The sequence below is a fragment of the Diabrotica virgifera genome, chromosome 2 (genome assembly GCF_917563875.1).
Source record: "Diabrotica virgifera virgifera chromosome 2, PGI_DIABVI_V3a".
NCBI lineage: Eukaryota > Metazoa > Arthropoda > Insecta > Coleoptera > Chrysomelidae > Diabrotica > Diabrotica virgifera.
This window is the reverse complement of record NC_065444.1, coordinates 207,821,176-207,841,398: the sequence shown is the minus strand read 5'-3', so window position 1 is coordinate 207,841,398 and position 20,223 is coordinate 207,821,176. Positions and strand designations below refer to the sequence as shown.

Here is a 20,223-nt window from a genome sequence, read left to right as displayed (position 1 = left end):
GAGATTTGCAACTTTTTGTATTGTGTTTAGGATGGTGTCAGAAAAAAGGTATACTATAGAAAAATGGGTGGAAATGACCCCCGGTGCTCAAAAATCCTCCACACTCCAGAAGACAACATGTCTTAGCAGTGATCTTGGGCACCAGGTAGTGCATCCAGAAGGTGACGTGACCATAGACATGTTTAAGTCTCTAGACACGAAAAGTTTAAAGTCTCTAGGTGCTGTATTTAAAAGTCGATTTATTCCTATGTTTTTAGTGCTAATGGTCTATATGTTTCAGCACTATATCATGCCCAAAACAGGCCATAATAATGTGTTTTGAAATGTCATAGAAACCTCATTTGTGACATTATTTACTTTTAATATTATATGACTACTGCATATGCATCCAATTTTCTGTAATTCTTGACGTTTTCGTAATCGAATTTTATCTGCACATTCTTTTGGCACCATCCCTAATTCCTCTAATTTAATCTAATAGCCTTTTAATAGTCTAATGAGATATGATGTAAGGTCCATCTGCACCGATCTGTTTAATGGATTAAAATTATTTGATGTAATTTAGTATGTTTACAAATTATAAAAAAAAGGGTGCCCGATATAATTTTGTTTTGACTATAATTAATGAATAATTAAAAAATTACTTTTTTTATATATTAAACAGTTATTTATGTATCAAGGGCATTAAATAGATGTTTATACCCTAAGGGCGACAAGCTTATAAATTACATAATTATGCATGTGGTGAATATAAAATTTTATGTCATAGCGGTTCATTGCGTCAGTTAAAGTTTTAATTTTATAATATAATAAATTAGAAGAAATACTGTATCGCAGCAGGTATTTAGTACTGTTGGTAGAAAAGTGATGTTGGTTAGCAATTTGGTATTAACATAAACAAAGTTTTTCTATGTGAAATTGTCAAAAAAGTCAGAATGCAAGAGAAATTCGATATTTCTGAAAAAAAGCCAATAAAGCGACTGAGAATCTATTACCAAATAAACGTATCTATGACAAGGAATACGCTAAATTTCAACCATGGATGACAGAAAATAATACTGAATGCGTAAATGAGACTGTACTACTGGCATACACTGTACAGGACGACCAAGAAAAACATGGAATAATAGGATAAGCAAGATTCTCAAAGAAAGAGGGAAGACATAGAGTGAGCCGAAGGAACTAGCTAGAGACAGAAAAGAGTGGTGTACATTTGTAGAAAAAAATTTAAGAGAGCTTGTACACCTCGACACCTTCGGGTATAAGAGGTTTTCGATTATGTATGCATGTTAATTATAGTCAGAACAAAATTATATCGGGCACCCCTTGTTTTTTATAATTGTTACCATACTAAATTACATATCCAATAATTTTAATCCATTATTAAACAGATCGGTGCAGATCGACATTATATTGGATCCTCTACTATAAATAAAAGATCCAAAGTACCAACAATACTGTCAGTAGTCTTAAAATATATTTATTAAAACATACCAACTGTAGAAAAATAATATAACTTATCAAATCTGTTTATTTAAAAAATACAGCTACTATTTATAATTATTATAAATATGATTTATACGTAATCATTTGATTTTAATTTCACACTATCACTTTGGACGGTTATAGTCTTTCTGGCATTATTCGAATTTCACTTTTATCCAATTGCGGTTGCAACTCCAATAGAGTCATGTAACAGTTTTGTAACTTGATTTGTGGACGTCCGTGAGAGCGGTTGTAACTCCACTGGAGATTCCAGTGGCAGTTCTGTACTGGAAACTGTGTCAGAGAAATCCTAAAAAAATATTTTTGTTAGATTCCAAAGCCACAAGAATAATGGAAACATATAGCAAAGGAATTTGAAGCAAGATTGAACTTTCCCCATTGCTTCGGTGCCGTTGACGGCAAATATGTGCAGAGTATTCTACCAAATGGGCAAGGTTCCTATTTTTATAACTATAAAGGATTTCATAGTATGGTTTTGATGGCAGTTGTAAATGCTAATTATGAGTTCATAATATACGAATTTGGCGTGAATGGGAGAATTTGTGATGGAGGTGTTATAGAGCAAACAATATTTTACAACAAATTAAAAGAAAATACATTACAAATTCCAGTCTTTGATCGCCTCAGTGGTTCAGATAAAATGCTTAGTGACGTGTTTATTGGTGTTGAAGCTTTTGCCTTAGCTCCACATTTCTTAAAACCGTTTAATCAAAGAGAATTAACAAATGAACGCAAAATATTCAATTACCGCCTGTCAAGGACAAGGCGAGTTGTAGAAAATGCCTTTGGTATTTTAGCTAACAGATTTTGAATTTTCCATACCACTATTAATTTAAATCTAAAAACTGTATATATCATTGTCATGACATATTGTGTACTCCATAACTTTTTGAGAATTAAATATGCTTCAACCTATACTCCCATTGGAAGCTTAGACGTTGACAATAGGAATGGTTTAAGAACAGAAGATTCTAATCTCATTGATATGCAGAGATAACATTATATAAGTATTTCCAGAGACGCCAAGCAAACTAAGGATAAACTTTTTTTATGGTATTTCAATAATGAAGGTAGTGTACCATGCCAAAATAGCCATGGTGTAATTCATAATATAGTTTAATTATAGAATTTAATTCAAGTTCTAAATATTGTGAACGTAGATATAGTTTAATAAAGAAATTTTTTTAAATTAATCATGGTTTTTAATTGATAGAAACTTACAAAATACCTTTTCAGGTAGATATGATTATTCCACAAACGCAAATATGCAACAAATATGTGTGTCAAGTGTCAACAATAGAAATAGCAGGAAATTTCTTAGACAGTTAGAAATTCGATTAGCATCTTTTATTTCGACAAAAATTTGGCATCCATGCCCAAAATTCTGCTTAAATTTTTGTAGAGAGTAGAAAGACTTCCGGAGTGGAAATTGAAACACCAATCAGTAGTAAATTAAGAAATGCAATTTTCTTTACACCTTCAACAGTGGCTCAATCCCATACCCATATGAACATAATACTACATTAAATATGCCACAAGAAAACAGTGTCAGAACTTAGCAGAAATACATAAGTTGATTAATTATTATATTCTATTATTATAAGTATATAAATTTTTTTTGGCAGTAGTACCCCAATATTGGAAAATTAAATACTAAAATGGTAAAAGAAATTTATATGATTTAAAAGAATTCTCTATTTTAGAATGAACTAAAAATATAAAAATAAAATATTGCCTCTTTTAATTTTTCAATCATTAAAGTGTATGCTTCATTCTCTACTTTTCACCTTCCATAATGCATGCCAGCTCAAAAATTTGTACAACTCTTCAATTAAGAATAGGTTTGCAATGCTTCTAATATCACTCATTTCGACTGTCCACCTTGAAAACTTTTGCCGGACTGAACTTCTGACCACACTTCAAGTAAAACTGCACAGGTAAAATCTTCAGCATGTTGACGAGAGTACAGGCGGCGCTTGGAGGCTTACATGTGATACCGTCTTGCTGCTCTTACCTGCGCAAATGAGTCTCTGCAGACATGGTCTCAGGCAAAACGTAGTGTGTAGCCAGTGTATTATACTACAGACCTCAAGGCTCTGAGGATACTCAGCATAATTTAGATTGCTCAGATTTCTGCATTACCATTATGAATGATATATGTACAATGTTATGCTGTCATGACATTTGCAAAAAAAATTGTTTGTATTGATGGTACCTATGGAACTAATATTGGTGAAGGCGTTGCTGTGACATACATGATTTCAAATAGAATGAATACTACAATTTCTACCTAATAATATCACTACAGATATGTTTATGAGAGATATAATGGAAACTTTTTATAACGGATGGACAGCAGTGATAATGTGACAGCTGTGTCTAATCGATTATTTTGTTCCTGGCACATTGATTGTGCCTGGAAAACTAATCTAACAAAAATTTCTGTAGTTGAAAAAAGAATGGAAGTATGTATACAAGTGCTTGAAATTTATACAAAGTACTTTAGAAGTTAACAACTTTTAAATAGATTTGTTGAATTTTCCAACTGGAGAATGATTCTGGTACTGTTAAATTTTATGAGTACCTGAGTAAAAATTATAGTTTGAATACTAAGTCGGGGTTCTACTGTTATAGAAAGGAATTACTAACAAATACAAATATGTACTTGGAGAGTATGCACAGTATTATAAAAAGGTGAAACAACTAGATAAAAGCATGCATAATTTGACACACTACACTCGAGATAAACAAGTGGAAAGACTAATTCAGATAACAAAAGGTTTGTAAATATGTTTTGATTTAATTTTGTCAACATTTTTGTGGCTTTCAGGAAAAAGGACTGATTGATTGACTGCCATTAATTGTAGCCACAAATTATAAATTTGATATTGAAAGTGTGGAAGGAAATGATGAATTTAAAAAATGGATAATTAAAAATAAAACAAACTCAAAAATATGTACTGTTACAGAGAAACTGTTTAATGTTAATGTATGTTATCTTGTCAGCTACATACTATGTAAAATATGCTACCATTCCTACTCATGTATTTGCCTTGATTATTTTATTAAATTAAATTCAATCAAATCTTTAATTCAATCAAATATTTGCCAGCACATTCACTACCTTTGTATTACATGAGTCACACTAAATAATTAAGTTCCAAGCAGTGATATTTGGGAAGAACTGGAGTCTTCAGCACCTACGCACACATCAAAAACCGAGGGATAGATAGAAATTACATGAGATACTATCTGCTCAGCACTGTAAGTAATTGCATTAGGTCAAAAATGCAACAGTGAAGATATTTTAATGACAGCCGTTAATCAAATTAAAGCTGTGAAAGCCAACAAATTTCACGTTGATCCAAATATGAGACTTGAGAAAATTCAGAAAGGGTGAAACAGGTGTCATTTTCTACCAAGAAAAAGACAGTGTCTACGTCTGGTAAACTATTAAGGAAGCCCAATATCGCAGAGTCCTCCAATTTGAATGAAGTATCCTCTAAATGGTATGTATTTGCATAATGCCTGTACCTATGTGTTGTGAGTACACAATTAAGTAATCAGCAAACTGCATGTCCATTTCTTGTTTAAGTTCACCATTATCTATAAATAGTTTTTCGCAGATTTTAAAACAACAAAACTAGAACAACTTGCAACAGAACAACTCCTCTATATTCAATGAAACAAGAATCAATTCAATTTCAATATACAACTCCTTGTATACAACACAATAAAACACAAAACATAGGTTAGGTTAAATAAAACGGAAATGTCAAAACAAACTACAACTTCGGAATGGACTAAATACCTATTACCTATACTGTGTTTAACCGTGTCTATTATGGAGACCTGTAAGAAGGAGTGGAAACGCAATGCACCGTTTGTGGGCTAACTTTTCAACCTCTAATTCAACTTTCAGCAATCGCCGCAAGTGTTCGGATAGGTGCTACAAATACATTAGCTCTTATGGACTTATTTAATATTTAACTCGTTTTATTTTTGTTTTTAGCGTAATTAGACATTAATTTATTGGTAGATTGTAGCTGAATATGTTTTATGCCAAAAATAAATTATTTTAACCTTATAACATATCGACGTGTGGTAAAAAGTGTATTCTTTATATACCATTGTAGATGGAGATGTGACATCAAATTTAAATTTGTCATTACTTTAATATGTAGGACAGCTTATTTTGAAGCGGAAATATTTTGTCACATTATCTAACTGCCACATTTATATACCAATGGTATTTCAACTGCAAATTAATTTTTTAATATCTTTGTAACTGATATCAAAAAGTTTGTTAGTTGAAAAAATTGACTTAACTGTACGTAATTGTTTTTAAAAAGTTTAAAAAGTTATTTAAATAATTTGAAGTTTATTGATCAATTTTTTTTAATTATTCTTTTTATCAAAATTTAAACTGTTTTTCTTTTGAATAGGTACTTCATTTATCTATATTCTGAAAGCTTACCTATCAGATGTTTAAATTTAGTTAATAAAAATATATGTCTATAAACTACGCAGACGATAGTCTGACTTTTATAAAATTAATGTTAATTTTTGTGAAATATTTTGTCTCAAAAAATGCATTGTTTCGACAGAAAAACTTTCAAGATCGTCCTATTATTATCACTATAATTTTCAGGTTAAAATAAAAACCAATAATAGGCACAAATTTTATTTACACCGAAGGAAATAACATACAAACGAATAGGTTTAATCCACGAACGTTATAAATAACATAAAGACAAATCTTTATAAAAAGTCTTTATTAACTTCGTTAAGTTCCCTTTTGAATTTTTTATCGGAACGATAACTCGATATAAATCCCGGTACGAAGCAAGTTCTTTTAGTGTAAGCTTTCTTGGCACTCATATTTAAATAATATTAACCACCAAAACCAATAATCTTATATTAACTACGAATAATTAATTATTTTCGAAATTTTCACATTCACTCCAATGCAAAAGTAGCATCTATTTCTACGCCACCGCCGCCCTAGCGAGAAACCAAGCAAACAGGCAAAATTGTGTACAAAAATTTCAAGGTCGTCCCGGTCGTCCTATCTCGATTCCTCTCCTCTGTGTAGGTCTCCATAGCCACGATACAAGAGAGAGGTCCTAGAGAGAGACAGACAAGGTGCTGGAAACTTTGACAGGCCGTGTAATTTGAGTTGCCTATATCAACTTAAATCGGGGAAATGTAAAATTCTAAATATAAAAGTAACATAAAAACATAATCAAGGACTTCTTCACTTTATATAAAACAGTCACTAATTTAGTATTTAAATAGTTTTAAAATTATTTAACTCCCAAATGCTTTAGGAAAATAGGTATTTGTTTTGATAAATACAAATAACAATTCTGAAAAGTATTTAAACTGTTTTAAACACCAAGTATAGTACTATGTACTCTATTTACTCTGTAAATACAAAAAAGTATTTAAATTTTGAAATATGTACTGCCAATCAGCCCTGAAAGTTAAAATATGAGGTCCATTCAACGAACTGTCAATACTGATTCAGTCGGGTCCATTTATATAGGCAACTCAAATTACACGGCCTGTCAAATTCTCCAGCACCTTGTCTGTCTCTCTGTAGAACCTCTTTCTTGTATGTTGGTGGCAATCTCGCTTCACTATTTGAATGGGACAGGGCCATTCCATCCGTATTGACAGTTCATTGGCATGCATAACCGCTTAGACAAGGAAAAAAGAGCATAACCGTTTTGCTTGGCTTTTACGATTTGCGTTTTGTTTTTGTGTTGTGGACTTGTGATTTTGTTTGGGGTTTTGAAAACTTGAAGAGTTTGGTTTGCGAAATTAAAGTAGATCGCTTCAACTTCGATTTTGGTAATATTTATAAACTTTATTCAACGTAGTTTTAACTCAGTTTTAATCAACTAATATACAAAAAGTTTGGACAACATCAAGTTTAGGGCAACCAAACATAACCAATTTGTAGTTGACATTTGAGGTAATCTAAAAACACTCACAGTGTTGCCATGTTGTAAAATATTTCTTACTGTAACATCTAAAATTCAAAATTGAATAGAACACAATATATAATTTAAAAATCGAAAACAAATGTTATATATGTCGTAGTTTCTTAGAGAATCAGCCTTTTAGCTAAGAAACCAGCCACTTAGCCCCGCAAGTTAGGTTTGGACCGAAGGGTTAGGTCTCTCTCCTTTCAAGTTCAATCTAAGTGGCTGGTTTCTTAGCTAAGTGGCTGATTCTCTAAGAAACTACGACATATATAAATCAGAAAATATATTATAGTCTGTTCGCTAAACTCAGACGCAACTTTCTAGATATTTTAGTCGGTAATTTTGCCAATTTTAGTAAAAAATTATCGACTAAAATATGTAGCCAGTTGCGTCTGAGTTTAGCGAACAGACTATAAAAGCATTAAAATTATATAAAAATCAATAGTGGCAATAGTTAATAGAAATATTAAACAATGTGAAGATTTAAACTGTAGACTGTAAACTCTAACTAATAAAATATCTAAAATACTAAATAGTAATAAAAAGAAACTAACTTAAATGAATAAACTAACCTATGAAATAAACATCTAAATTATAAAAAAACATTTTAAACAAGGTCTAAATTCATATGTCTAAATTATAAACAGATATGGCAACACTGTTCACAAAATTCATGCTGTTGCATGGCCGTTGCCCTAAACTTTATGTTGTCCAAAAGTTTTTTCTCTTTCTCACAATCTATTAGTTTATTTTACGTTAGCGTCCTGTTCAACATTTTCCTTTGCTCATTTTCCTTTAAACTACTCTCTTTAGGATTATACAATGAAATATCAGAACTGTAAACAAGAATGGTTGTTTATCCCAGAACATTTGCTAGACTAGCAAACACTGATTCTGATCAAGCAGCGAAAGCTAGACTGTCTGCTTTCTTCTAGAGGATGTTGAATCGTCAGAATTTTCGGATTCGGATGGCGTATCTTTGTTAACTGTACTACTCCTCTTCGCATTACTTCTAAAATTAACTCCCTATCTGTTTTACTGTATATATCTAGCTGTCGCTTTTCAAATACAAATCGATGGCTTAGTGTGAAAACCTCATATCTCATTTTTTTTCGAAAATGATATTTTGGTGGTTTTAGTTTGAAAACCTTGTATCTCACGATTTACAACTGTTAGAAAAATTCCAAATACACTAGACTATTTTTTACAGCCGAAAAAAGAAATCACCTATATCCATTGCTCTCTTGATTTAGTGTGAATACCACGTATATTTATAACCAATAATTTGGTACTTAATTTGGAGTGTTTGTTTGAGAGATTCGACTTACAGAAATGTTTTTTGTGAACAACAAAAGGTAGTCTGGCATATAGGAACATTTTATGAACCTTAAATCAAAAGATTTGACACAACCTCATTTGAGATGAAAAACACGTGTATCAAGATATACGAGGTTATCATAGTTACTTGGGCAAAGGCTCTATATTCTACAAGGATATTTACGTGTTTTTCATAGTTAATATTTGTATTTCCAATTTAATAGCAACATTTAACACTTTTAGCTCGGTGCCAATATCAGATATTTGTCTCAACGTGCTCGAATTAAAAATATGTAATATAATTTTTGTTTTTAGCTTATATTATGCAGAAAATCAGTTTTTTGCCTCTCCTGTAAAATTGTAATTTAACCCGGCACCTGCCACGTGGCTTTGCAAGGCGCCAACTGCCACGTGGGGTGCTCACAGCACCCCTTAAAAATTTTCTCTGATCTACTTGTTTAAAAAACAAAATAATGTGTTGAGTAACACAAGAATATAAATAAACATGTTTTATTAACTTATTAGCCACTAATATGTTATAAAAGTTAAAAAATAAAATGAAAAAGGTGTTATAAGCAAATTAGCAAGTACCAACCCATAATAAATGAAGTCAAGTAAAATATCTAAAAAAATTAAGATTTCGTGAGTATAGAGTCTATATTAATAATTTAACACATTCACAGGATAACAATTCCACAGGGTTCTGTCCTTGCCCCTTTACTTTTCAGCCTCTATATTGCTGACATGCCTGAAACCGAATCTCGGAAGTTTGGATATGCTGACGACTGGACCCTTGCAACAAGCCACCAATCTTTAGAAACTACAGAAATCACTCTCACGAATGACTTATCCATCGTCAGCGAATACCTTAAGAAATGGAGACTACAGCCAAGTACTACAAAAACTGAAGTATCAGCTTTTCATCTAAACAACAAGTTGGCAAACAGAGAATTGCGAGTGTATTTTAATAACAAGCTGTTAAAACACAATAAATACCCGAAATACCTTGGGGTTACTCTAGACAGAACGCTCACATTCAGAGAACACCTGACGAAAACAGCAGCAAAATTGAAAACACGCAACAATATAATACAGAAACTCTGCGGCACTACATGGGGGTCCACAGCATCAACATTAAGATCCTCTGCTCTTGGCCTGATATATCCGGTGGCAGAATACTGTGCTCCAGTGTGGCTAAATAGCAGGCATACCCACCTGGTCGACACCCAACTAAACCGTACTATGCGTATGATAACAGGCACAATTAAGCCCACCCCTACAATGTGGCTACCTACCCTTAGTAATATAGCACCACCCAACCTACGCAGCGAACATGCATTGGTTAAAGAATATAACAAAATAATGGACAGTCGCCAGCTTCTAGTCCACAACGACATCCCTGATATTCTTGGAAACCGTCTCCGATCCAGGTTACCCCCTCTACAATCTGCTCAAGCGCTGCAGCAATCCAACTTTGACTTAAATACCCGATGGAGAGAAGATTGGGAAAGTAGGACAGATCCGCATTACCATAGTCTACCGGACATCATAGGGAAACCTGGCGAATTTGAACGTCCCCGTAAGATTTGGGCAGCCCTTAATCGAATTCGAACAAACTGTGGAAGATGCGCCGACTCCCTCCACAGATGGGGTAAACTCCCCTCGCCTTCTTGTGACTGCGGCGCTGCAAGACAGACGATCAGTCACATTGTTCAGGACTGCCCACGCAGAGCATACACAGGCGACCCTATAGACTTTGTAATGGCAACCGAAGGGTCAATCGAATATATAAAAAAATTGGACATCTGTTTGTGATGCATTGTATAATGCATAAATCTAACTATATTCTGTGATATACTTAAGCCATACGCTAAATAAATAAATAATAATTTAAATCAGTTATTTCAATAAAAAATGTAAATTTGACCCGTTTATCAAAAATACAAAAAAAATTAAAACTTAAAGTGCCAGATGATGACACCCCAATTCGACTTTAGAGCTATAAGTTCAGAATGACACTAAATAACCACTTCAAACACTAACACATATATGCTATATAATATTATAGAAAGCTATTATGACGCACAGCTCGGTTACCAAACTTGAAATACCAAATATTTGATAAAAATGTGTTATGGGGTGCTGGTAGCACCCCAAGTGGCAGGTGCCGGGTTAATGAGATACGAGATTTTCACACTAAGCCATCGAAATATTGAAGCTTCTTGTCTATTAGATTGTTTATTTCCTTTATAAATTTTCCAAAACAACCCTTAAACATAATCATACAATATTATTCTAGAAATATTTGATAAGGTTTTACCTATTACCTGGACCTGCAGAGGCAATATGTGCAGAAGACAACCTAAATATTCCTCCATCAGAGATGAAGAACCAGATGTACCTAATATTGAATGAAATTTTCTTAAAACCCAATCATTCCTTGTCGGTAAACAATTTTCATCATCAGTGGCGTTACAGCTCTTTATGAGCCAAACCCTTCTTCTGAACAATCATCCATTCGCCTCTGTCTCTGGCAGCTCTTTTCCATGCCTAATTCCAATAGATTTTAAATTGTTTTCTAAGTTGTCTTGGTACCTAAGTCTCGGTCTTTCTTTTGTTCGGTGTCCTTACGGCCCTCTTCGGTTCTTCTAATGTTGGTTCCTGTGTGATCGTTTCTTCTTCGCCCTCGTCTTCTATTTCATCATTTATAACTGGTTCAATTAGTAATTCTTTAAAGTGAATTGTCCATGTTTCTTTATATTCTTTCTCTTCCTCTACAATTTTACCTTGTTTGTTTTTTATTCCTTTTAGTTTACCTTTGAATGTTCTATTGATTTCTTTTACTTTAATATAGAATTTTTTTGAATTGCTGTTATATTTTTCATTCTCTATTTCCGAAATCACACAACTAAAGAATGAAATTAAAGAACTGAAAGATCAACAAAGCGGCTACAAAGATGAAATAAAAAAGCTGCGAGAAACAAACGAAAAAGCTATAAAACAAATAGGTCAATTAGAAAAAGAAATTAGTATAGCAAATGAAAAAATAGAGAAATTGGAAAGAGAAAGAAAGAGAAAAAATGTAATAATACAAGGAATAAAAATTGATACAAATGATCAGAAAGTTTTACGAGGGGCTATGGAGAATTTTATGGAAAAAGAGCTACAAGTTGCAGTAGATGTAAATGGAGCAAGGAAAATAGGAGAAAATACTGTCATAGTGGAACTCAACAGCGTGAAAAACAAAATAGAAGTAATGAAAAATAAAAGTAAATTAAAAACCAAAAAGGACGAAAGAATCTATATTAATGATGATATGTCAAAAGAAGAAAGAATTATTCAGAAAGAAATTAGAAGCAAGGCTATGGTAGAGAGGCATAATGGAAAAAATGTAAAAATAGGATACCAGAAGCTAATCATTAATGGTGAAATATGGACATGGAATAACAACCAACAACAACTCGTAAAAGAGAAAAATATACAACCAAAAAACTAGCAATACAACGAAAGCAGACTGAAATAACGGAGATGACATGGCAAAGTACAGGTACACGAAATAGACAAAATGTACAGATTATTAATGAAAAGCAGCCCATAAAAGAACATATATTAGTAGGAACATGGAATGTAAGAGGAACATACGAAGAAGGAAAACTGAAACACCTAGTAGATGAATGTAAAAAATATAAATTCGAAATAGTAGCACTACAAGAAACGAAACAACTAGGCCAAAACTCAATGGAAATAAATGACTATTTATTTTTCAATAGCGGAGGCGAAAATAGAATGTTAGGCACAGGATTTGTAGTAAACAAAAAGCTGAAAGATCTAATCGTTGACTTTAAACCAATTTCAGAGAGAATATGCATACTAAGAATAAGAGGAAAATACCAAAAAATAACATTTATAAACATACATGCACCGACTGAAGAGAAAAACATAGAGATAAAGGAAGACTACTACAGTCAAATAGATACAGTATTCGAAAATATTCCCAAATACGATATAAAAATAGTACTAGGTGATGCTAATGCCAAAATAGGAAAAGAAGAAATATACACACCCACCATAGGAAAATATAGTCTGCATGAAACAACGAATGAAAATGGTCACCTCTTAATAGATTTTGCAAAAGAAAAAAACATGATCGTTATGAGCACGTACTTTCAACACAAAAGAATATATCAAGGAACATGGAGATCACCAGATGGAAAAACCATAAATCAAATAGATCATGTGCTCATCGAAAAAGACATGGAAAAATGTATAAAGAACATAAGAACATATAGAGGACCGGATGCAGACACAGATCACTTTATAGTCGGAATACAACTTAAACAGGTTATACCAGTTCTTAGAAATCAACAGAAAAAAAGGTACAAAGTAACTAAACCTATTAGACTACTGTCAGAAGAAGAACAAAGTAAATATGAAAGACTAGTCACTAGAGAACTGGAAAATATTGCAGAAAATGAAAACATCGAACAAAAATGGACGCAAATAAAAGTATGTATGACCAAAGCAGCGCAAGTCAGTAATAGAAATATAAAAGATGGATTCAAAGAATGGTTTGATGAAGAATGTAAAATAGAACTGGATGAAAGAAATAAGTTAAGACTCAAAATGATGCAAGTGAAAACACCAGAGATGGAGATACAATACAACGAACAAAGAAAACGAACTAAAAGAATCATAAGAGTAAAGAAAAGAAAGTACAACGAAGATAAATTGAAATGCATAGAAGAAAACTATAAAAATGGAGAAGTCAGGAACTTATATCAAGGAGTAAAAAATGAGAAAAAGGGGTTCCAAAGAAAACCTGTACACTACAAAAGCAAAAATGGAAGGAATTTAGTAAGCGACGAAGAAATACTGAGCAGATGGAGAGAATACTTCGAAGAGCTTCTAAATGAAATTCCCACAACAGAATATGCAGAAGAAGAAGAAGAAGGACAGAATGAAAATATTGATCAAGAAGAAATGCAGGAAAGACCGCCTAATGAAAAAGAAATAAAAGAAATAATAGAAAAACTAAAGAAAAACAAGAGCCCAGGTAAGGATGAAATAACAGCTGAAATGTTTAAATATGGAGGACCAGTACTAATTAAGCATTTGGAAAAGCTGATAAAAGAAATTTGGGAACAAGAACACATACCAAAAGAATGGACTGAAGCCACACTGTGTCCAATTCACAAAAAAGGCGACAAAAGTTTATGCCATAATTACAGGGGAGTAGCCCTACTAAACGTTGCATATAAAATACTTGCAGTACATATAAAAGACAAGATAACACAAAAGATAGATAATGACATAGGAGAATATCAATGTGGATTCAGAAGAGGACGCAGCACGGTGGATCAAATTTTCCTGCTGCGTGAGATACAAGCGGAAAGCTACGAATACGGAAAATCTACAATGGCCCTATTCATTGACTTTAAACAAGCTTTTGACAGAGTTAAGCGAAAAGAAATATACAAAGCACTATGTGAAATTGGAATTAGTAAAAAATTAATAAAGATGGTAAAAGTTACACTCAGAGAAACAGAGAACAGGGTTAAAATAAATGGAAAGGAAACAGATAAGTTTAGGGTCGGTGAAGGGGTACGACAAGGAGACCCACTGTCATCACTGTTGTTTAGTATCCTTCTTGAAATAGTCATCAGAGAAGCCGAAATTAACAGGACAGGACTTGTATACCAACGAAAACACCAATGCTTGGCATTCGCTGATGACATAGTAATGATAGCCAGAAGCAAACAAGAATTACAAGAAATACTAAAAAGACTAGAGGCGATAGGAAGAAAGAAAGGGATATACATAAACGAAGAAAAGACTAAATATATGGAATGGACAAAACGAGAATACACACAAGGACAATACCTGACAATAAACACAGAGGCAAAAATATATAAATTCGAGGAAGTAGAGAGATTCCAATATCTAGGAGCGACATTCACTAGGAGACCAAATATAAAAGAAGAAATCCAAGCGAGAATTATGGCTGGTAATCGTTGTATCTTTGCTCTAAACAACTTATTGAGAAATAAGAACATATCTAGAGGGGCTAAGATAAGAATATACAAGACAGTGATAAGACCTATAGTCTTATATGCCAGTGAAACATGGACGATGAACAAATCCGAGCAAGTCATGCTTAAAGTATGGGAAAGAAAAGTCCTAAGAAAAATATTTGGCGGAAAGATATGGAATGGAATGTGGATAAGAAGACCAAATGTGGAATTGGAGAGGATGTATGGTGAACCAAACATAGTAGGGATCGTAAAATCACAAAGACTGAGATGGTTGGGACATATCCAAAGGATGCCAAACACGAGACTTCCCAAAAAAATACTAACGGGAGGAATAGGAGGAAAGAAGAAGAAAGGTAGACCGAAAACCAGATGGAAGAAAGATGTTGAAAAAGACATAGAAGAACTGAAAATCACAAATTGGAAAAATAAAGCAGCAAATAGGAGAGATTGGAAAGGAATAGTAAACCAAGCCATGGGCCTTCTAGGCCTGGAGAGCTAAACTATATATATATTTCCGGAATCTTTAAATCTATCCATTGTCGCTTTTGTTTTCTGTTTATTTTTTGCCTCCATTTCTCAGTAATTCGTAGTTTTCTCTGTCTTCTGCCGTGTTCATTCTTATCCATTTTAATCTGCTTCCACTTTTTTTCCCTAATTTTTTGACATTCGATATTGTACCATTCTTTTTTCTTCTCCTTCTTTTTGCCAATTGATTTTTCTGCTGCTTCTGCCATTTTTTTCTGCTGCAATTCTTGACTGTCATCCATATTATTCGATCTGTGGCTTGGTTCTAAAAGGGCCAAAGTCAAATTTTTGCTTTTCTGTAGAGGTTTCTTTCGGAGGAATCAAATGGATTACTCTTAGGTTTTTAACTCCAGAAGATAACCTGTTTTAGGTACCAGGTGCTCCTGTGTCTGTGCTGATCACGTATTCGTGTTCAGCAACCCCAAAAACATATAACTACTCCGTTTGCATTAATGTAGTACCAAAGACCCTCGAAACTCCAGGAGCGCCTTTCATTGATCTTGGAAACCAGATGCTCCGGGCAGGGCCGGTGATAACGGGCCTGCAAGGGATGCACTGCAGGCGGGCGCCCCTGTTTGGGGGGCGCCAAAATGACATTTTTTCTGTCGGTGCTATACAAAATACTAATTTAAAAGACACCGAAGGGCGCCTATACTTCTTTTGCAGGCGGGCGCCTTATACTCTAGCACCGGTACTGACCTCAAAAAACCCTCCAGTAATTCATTTGCATCAATTAAATGCCGAAAACCATCGAAACTCTAGAAGATGACGTTCCTTGCATTGGCCCTGGCCACCACGTCCTTCAGAGATCATTTCTGATGGCATATTCGTGTTTAGCGATCCCAAAAACCCATGAGCAATCTGTTTATATCAATTTAATGCCGAAAACCCTCGTAACTCTAGAAGATGACATCCATTGAAGGTCAAGGTCAGAGTAAACGACGCCATTGGATAGCCAGGAAAAAATCCTAGTCTACTAGTACTTTTCCTTGATCCAAACTGCTACATGGTACCAGATAACCAGTAACTCAGGGAATTGGAATACCCAGTAAATCTTATAATTTTCCGAGTTTGTGCCTCTATATCTTGAAAATCCTTCATATGATTGAGTTGTGCCTAGTGATGTGAGTCGAGAATATTTCCAGGCGAATATTCGCGAACATTGGAAAGTTTCCAAGAATATTCGCCTATAAAAAATGGAAATATTCTCCTGACCGCGAATATTCCCGGAAACTTTCAATAGAAAATTCTCGAGACTATTTTCGAGAACTTTCAAGAACGTTTCCGTGAACTTTCCATAATATTTCCGAGAACATTTGAGCATATTTCCAAGAGCCTTTTGGACACAATATTCATTGACATAATTTGAATTTACATGGAAGTAGCGCTATTTAATTCACACGGCCGGCGAACCTATACCACTGCCAAGTACAAAAGGAACAAAGCTATACTAAAATCACAATAAAGATGTACTAGAAATAAACAAACCAAGGCACATTGAATGTTACGAGGTGTACTCCCGAATCATGATTTACAATGTACATATAAGCTTTTGCAAATCATAATTTGGGAGTCCTCCTCGAACATTCAATGTGTCTTGGTTTGTTTATTTCTAGTGCATCTTTATTGTGATTGTAGTATAAGTATAATGCATGGGAATATTTCAAAAGAGAAATAATAAATAAAAAGAAAAAATTCAAAACTACAGTCGAACCCGCTTATTAGAGTACCGCTTATAGGAATATCCCGGTTTAAGGAATAGAATTTTGAAATCCCAGAACATTTCCATTTACTCCTTAATAAATTTAACTGCTTATAGGAATACGTTTTAGTAAAAGAATACTGCTTTATCTAATAATTCTAAGTTACCAAAAAAATTTTAGGTACAATTTCCCACAAATTTATGGCGGTACAGAGCCCAATTTGAAAAATATATTAATATGTGGAAATTACTCTGTAATTAAATACAATATTAAAAAACGAGCCTGTACCGCCATTAAGAAAAACAAAAAAATACATTTTCTTCAAATAAACTTTTTTATCCAATGCCTAGTTTTTGTGTCATTTTGGAACTACTAAAATTTTTTATTTCATTAGTAGTTCCAAAATGATAAAAAATCTAGGCTTCAGATAAAACAATTTATCTGAAGAAAATGTATTTTTTTGTTCTTCTTAATGGCGGTACAGGCTCGTTTTTTTAATATTGTATTTAATTACAGAGAAATTTCCACATATTAATATATTTTTCAAATTTTGCTCTGTACCGCCATTCTTTATTATATTACGAATACGTGTGCCAAATATCTCGAAAAAATATTCAAAATTACAGCCGCAATCTTGGAACGTGTTTTCGCTACCTGTTGATCGCTACTGTTTCCTCTTAAACTAGACGGAGAGAGACTCTTCATTATATTCTCTTCATAATACAGTCCAGCTTGTGTGAAGAAAATTTCTCTGACTCATAAGAATAGACTCTTACTTATTTATATATTTTATAATTATATTTCCTAAGAATTTTCTTGTCATTATTAGTTAAGAAAAAAGTTCCTGCTTTAATACTATATAGGAATACATATTACCTGAAGTAAGTTCCTATATAATCAATTTTGTTTTGTTTATGGTATGTTATCTTTTTTATTTTAATATTTTTGTTAAATAAAATAACTTTTTTAGTTTTAATTATAATCACTAATATTCAGAGTATTTTTTAAATTAAGTTAAATATACTTTAAATGTATTTTTGGACATTTAATTTTTAACAGATTTTTTTCTGTAGTTGTAATACCAAAGCAAAGTAAAGATAACTACTGATTTGTATAATTCAGTATAACAATTTTAATAAAAATGCAATATTTCCATAAGTTTCCGAAAGTTTCCAATATTTCCGGAAAGTTTCTGGAAACTTTCCGGCGTTCGAATCTTCCCGGAAATTTTCCATCACTAGTTGTACCCATGAGAACTTTTTATCTATTTATTTATTTATTTATTTACGGGCAAGCCCAATTCAGAAAATATTATTACAAAAAATATATTACAAAGACAAAAGCAAAACCATAAACAGTGTCAACACAAAGAACAAACATTATAATATGTATTGGATAACAAAGCTAATAAGTTAAAGGAAAAAAAGAACATTACGATATAAAAAACAAAGTTTAAGCTTAAAAAATTGCTGATAGAAATTATATCACTAACATTGTATGTTCAACAAATGGTTTTTAAATCTATCCAAGGAATTGCAGAATATATTTAAGTCATTTAGACTTTAGAGAATTCGCAAGTCTAAGTGTTCGTGGTAAAAAATTTAGCTTATGAGAAAGCTTATGTGAAAAGTTTGAGTTTGTCTTGTTGACAGAGTAGGTACAAAAAGACCAATTTTTGACAGAAGATCGGGACAGCTACTATTACCATTAATAATGTTGAATAAGATTGTCAGATCTTTTCATTTTCTACGGGTTTCTAATGGAGTAATATTCAATAATAATTCAATATCTGTGTAGCTACGATATATATGTTGTTTAAAAGCTACGTATCTGAGAAAGGTATGCTGAACTCTATCAAGTTTATTTTTATGAACTAGATAATATGGAGACCACACAGAGGAACAAAAATCAAGATGAGATCTAACAAGTGAGCAATATAAAATTTTCATTGAATTTATATCTGTGAAATCACGAGATGTTCTTTTAATGAAACCAAGCATTTTCATAGACTTTTGGGCAACGGTACTAATGTGGTGTTTAAAGCTGAGTGAAGAATCTAACATTATGCCTAGGTCTCTGATTTGTGTGCATGATTGCAATGCTTGATCGTTAATAGTATAGTCATGTGTTAGTAAATGGTGATTCCTACAGAAACGCATAGTATAACACTTACCAACATTTAATTCCATGCCATTAAGAGTGCACCACTGGGATAATTTATTAATATCTGATTGTAGTCCAAGAATATCATCATGAGATCTTATTATTGTAAAGCACTTAAGGTCATCAGCGAAAAGGAGAGCTTTTGTAAGGGAAAAACAAGTGGTAATATCATTAATGAATAGATTAAATAGTAGCGGTCCCAGGTGTGAACCTTGAGGAACACCTGAAGTTACAGAAAAAATGTTAGAATAACAGTGATTTACTCTAACCATTTGAGTTCTGTTTTCTAAATAACTACATAACCAGCTAAATATCAGACCATCAATACCATAAGAATGTAATAAGTCTGGATCCCACATATGAACAGAAAGTTGATTAATAGCAAGCTGAAAATTTGTTAATAGCTTAAGAGTGTCTAGTCGGATAAACTTTGATATATGGGAACACTGGAACAGGGGCAGTTTTAATTGTGGAACAGGTTAAAAATTTGGAATGGTCAGACCACGAAAACGGCACATTTATTTTGTCCGACAGAACAGACTTAAACTCTCCGAACAGAGATTAAACTCTCATGCAAAAATCAGACTGCTATTTATCACCTGTCATAATTCCTGTCATTTGACATATTCTACATGTTCCACTCATTAAAACGCCCATTTGGTGATAAATAGCAGTCTGATTTTTGCATGACAGTTTATTCTCTGTTCGGAGAGTTTAAGTCTGTTCTGTCGGACAAAATACATGTGCCGTTTTCGTGGTCTGACCGTTCCAAATTTTTAACCTGTTCCACAATTAAAACTTCCCCTGTTCCAGTGTTCTCATATATCAAAGTTTGTCCGACTAGACACCCTTAAGCTATTAACAAATTTTCAGCTTGCTATTAATCAACTTTTTTTCATACGCGGGATCCAGACCTATAATTTATGTAATAAAAGGTCATGGTTTATCTTATCAAAGGCTTTAGAGAAGTCAGTGTACACTGAA

The 20,223-nt window shown here is 33.0% G+C and overlaps 1 protein-coding gene and 1 long non-coding RNA gene across 7 annotated transcripts in view; one reads left to right on the top strand and one right to left on the bottom strand.

Annotated features, from left to right (window-relative positions):
• Nucleotides 1-1,513: 1,513 nt before the first annotated feature.
• On the bottom strand, nucleotides 1,514-5,920 carry LOC126879783 (uncharacterized). The gene is made up of 2 exons (XR_007696259.1): nucleotides 5,041-5,920; nucleotides 1,514-1,795 (listed from the first exon to the last, which is right to left on the bottom strand). It is a non-coding gene; the product is annotated as an uncharacterized LOC126879783 (long non-coding RNA).
• Nucleotides 5,921-7,050: 1,130 nt separating this feature from the next.
• The window catches only part of LOC126879781 (gastrula zinc finger protein xLCGF3.1-like), a 164,461-nt gene continuing 151,288 nt past the window's right edge, over nucleotides 7,051-20,223 (top strand). For 5 of the 6 annotated variants that reach the window (XM_050643037.1, XM_050643033.1, XM_050643035.1 and 2 more), the window contains exon 1: nucleotides 7,051-7,362. The gene's annotated coding sequence lies outside the window, so the exon portion shown is untranslated. The remainder of the gene's footprint in view (nucleotides 7,363-20,223) is intronic. The other variant, XM_050643038.1, reaches the window with a different exon arrangement.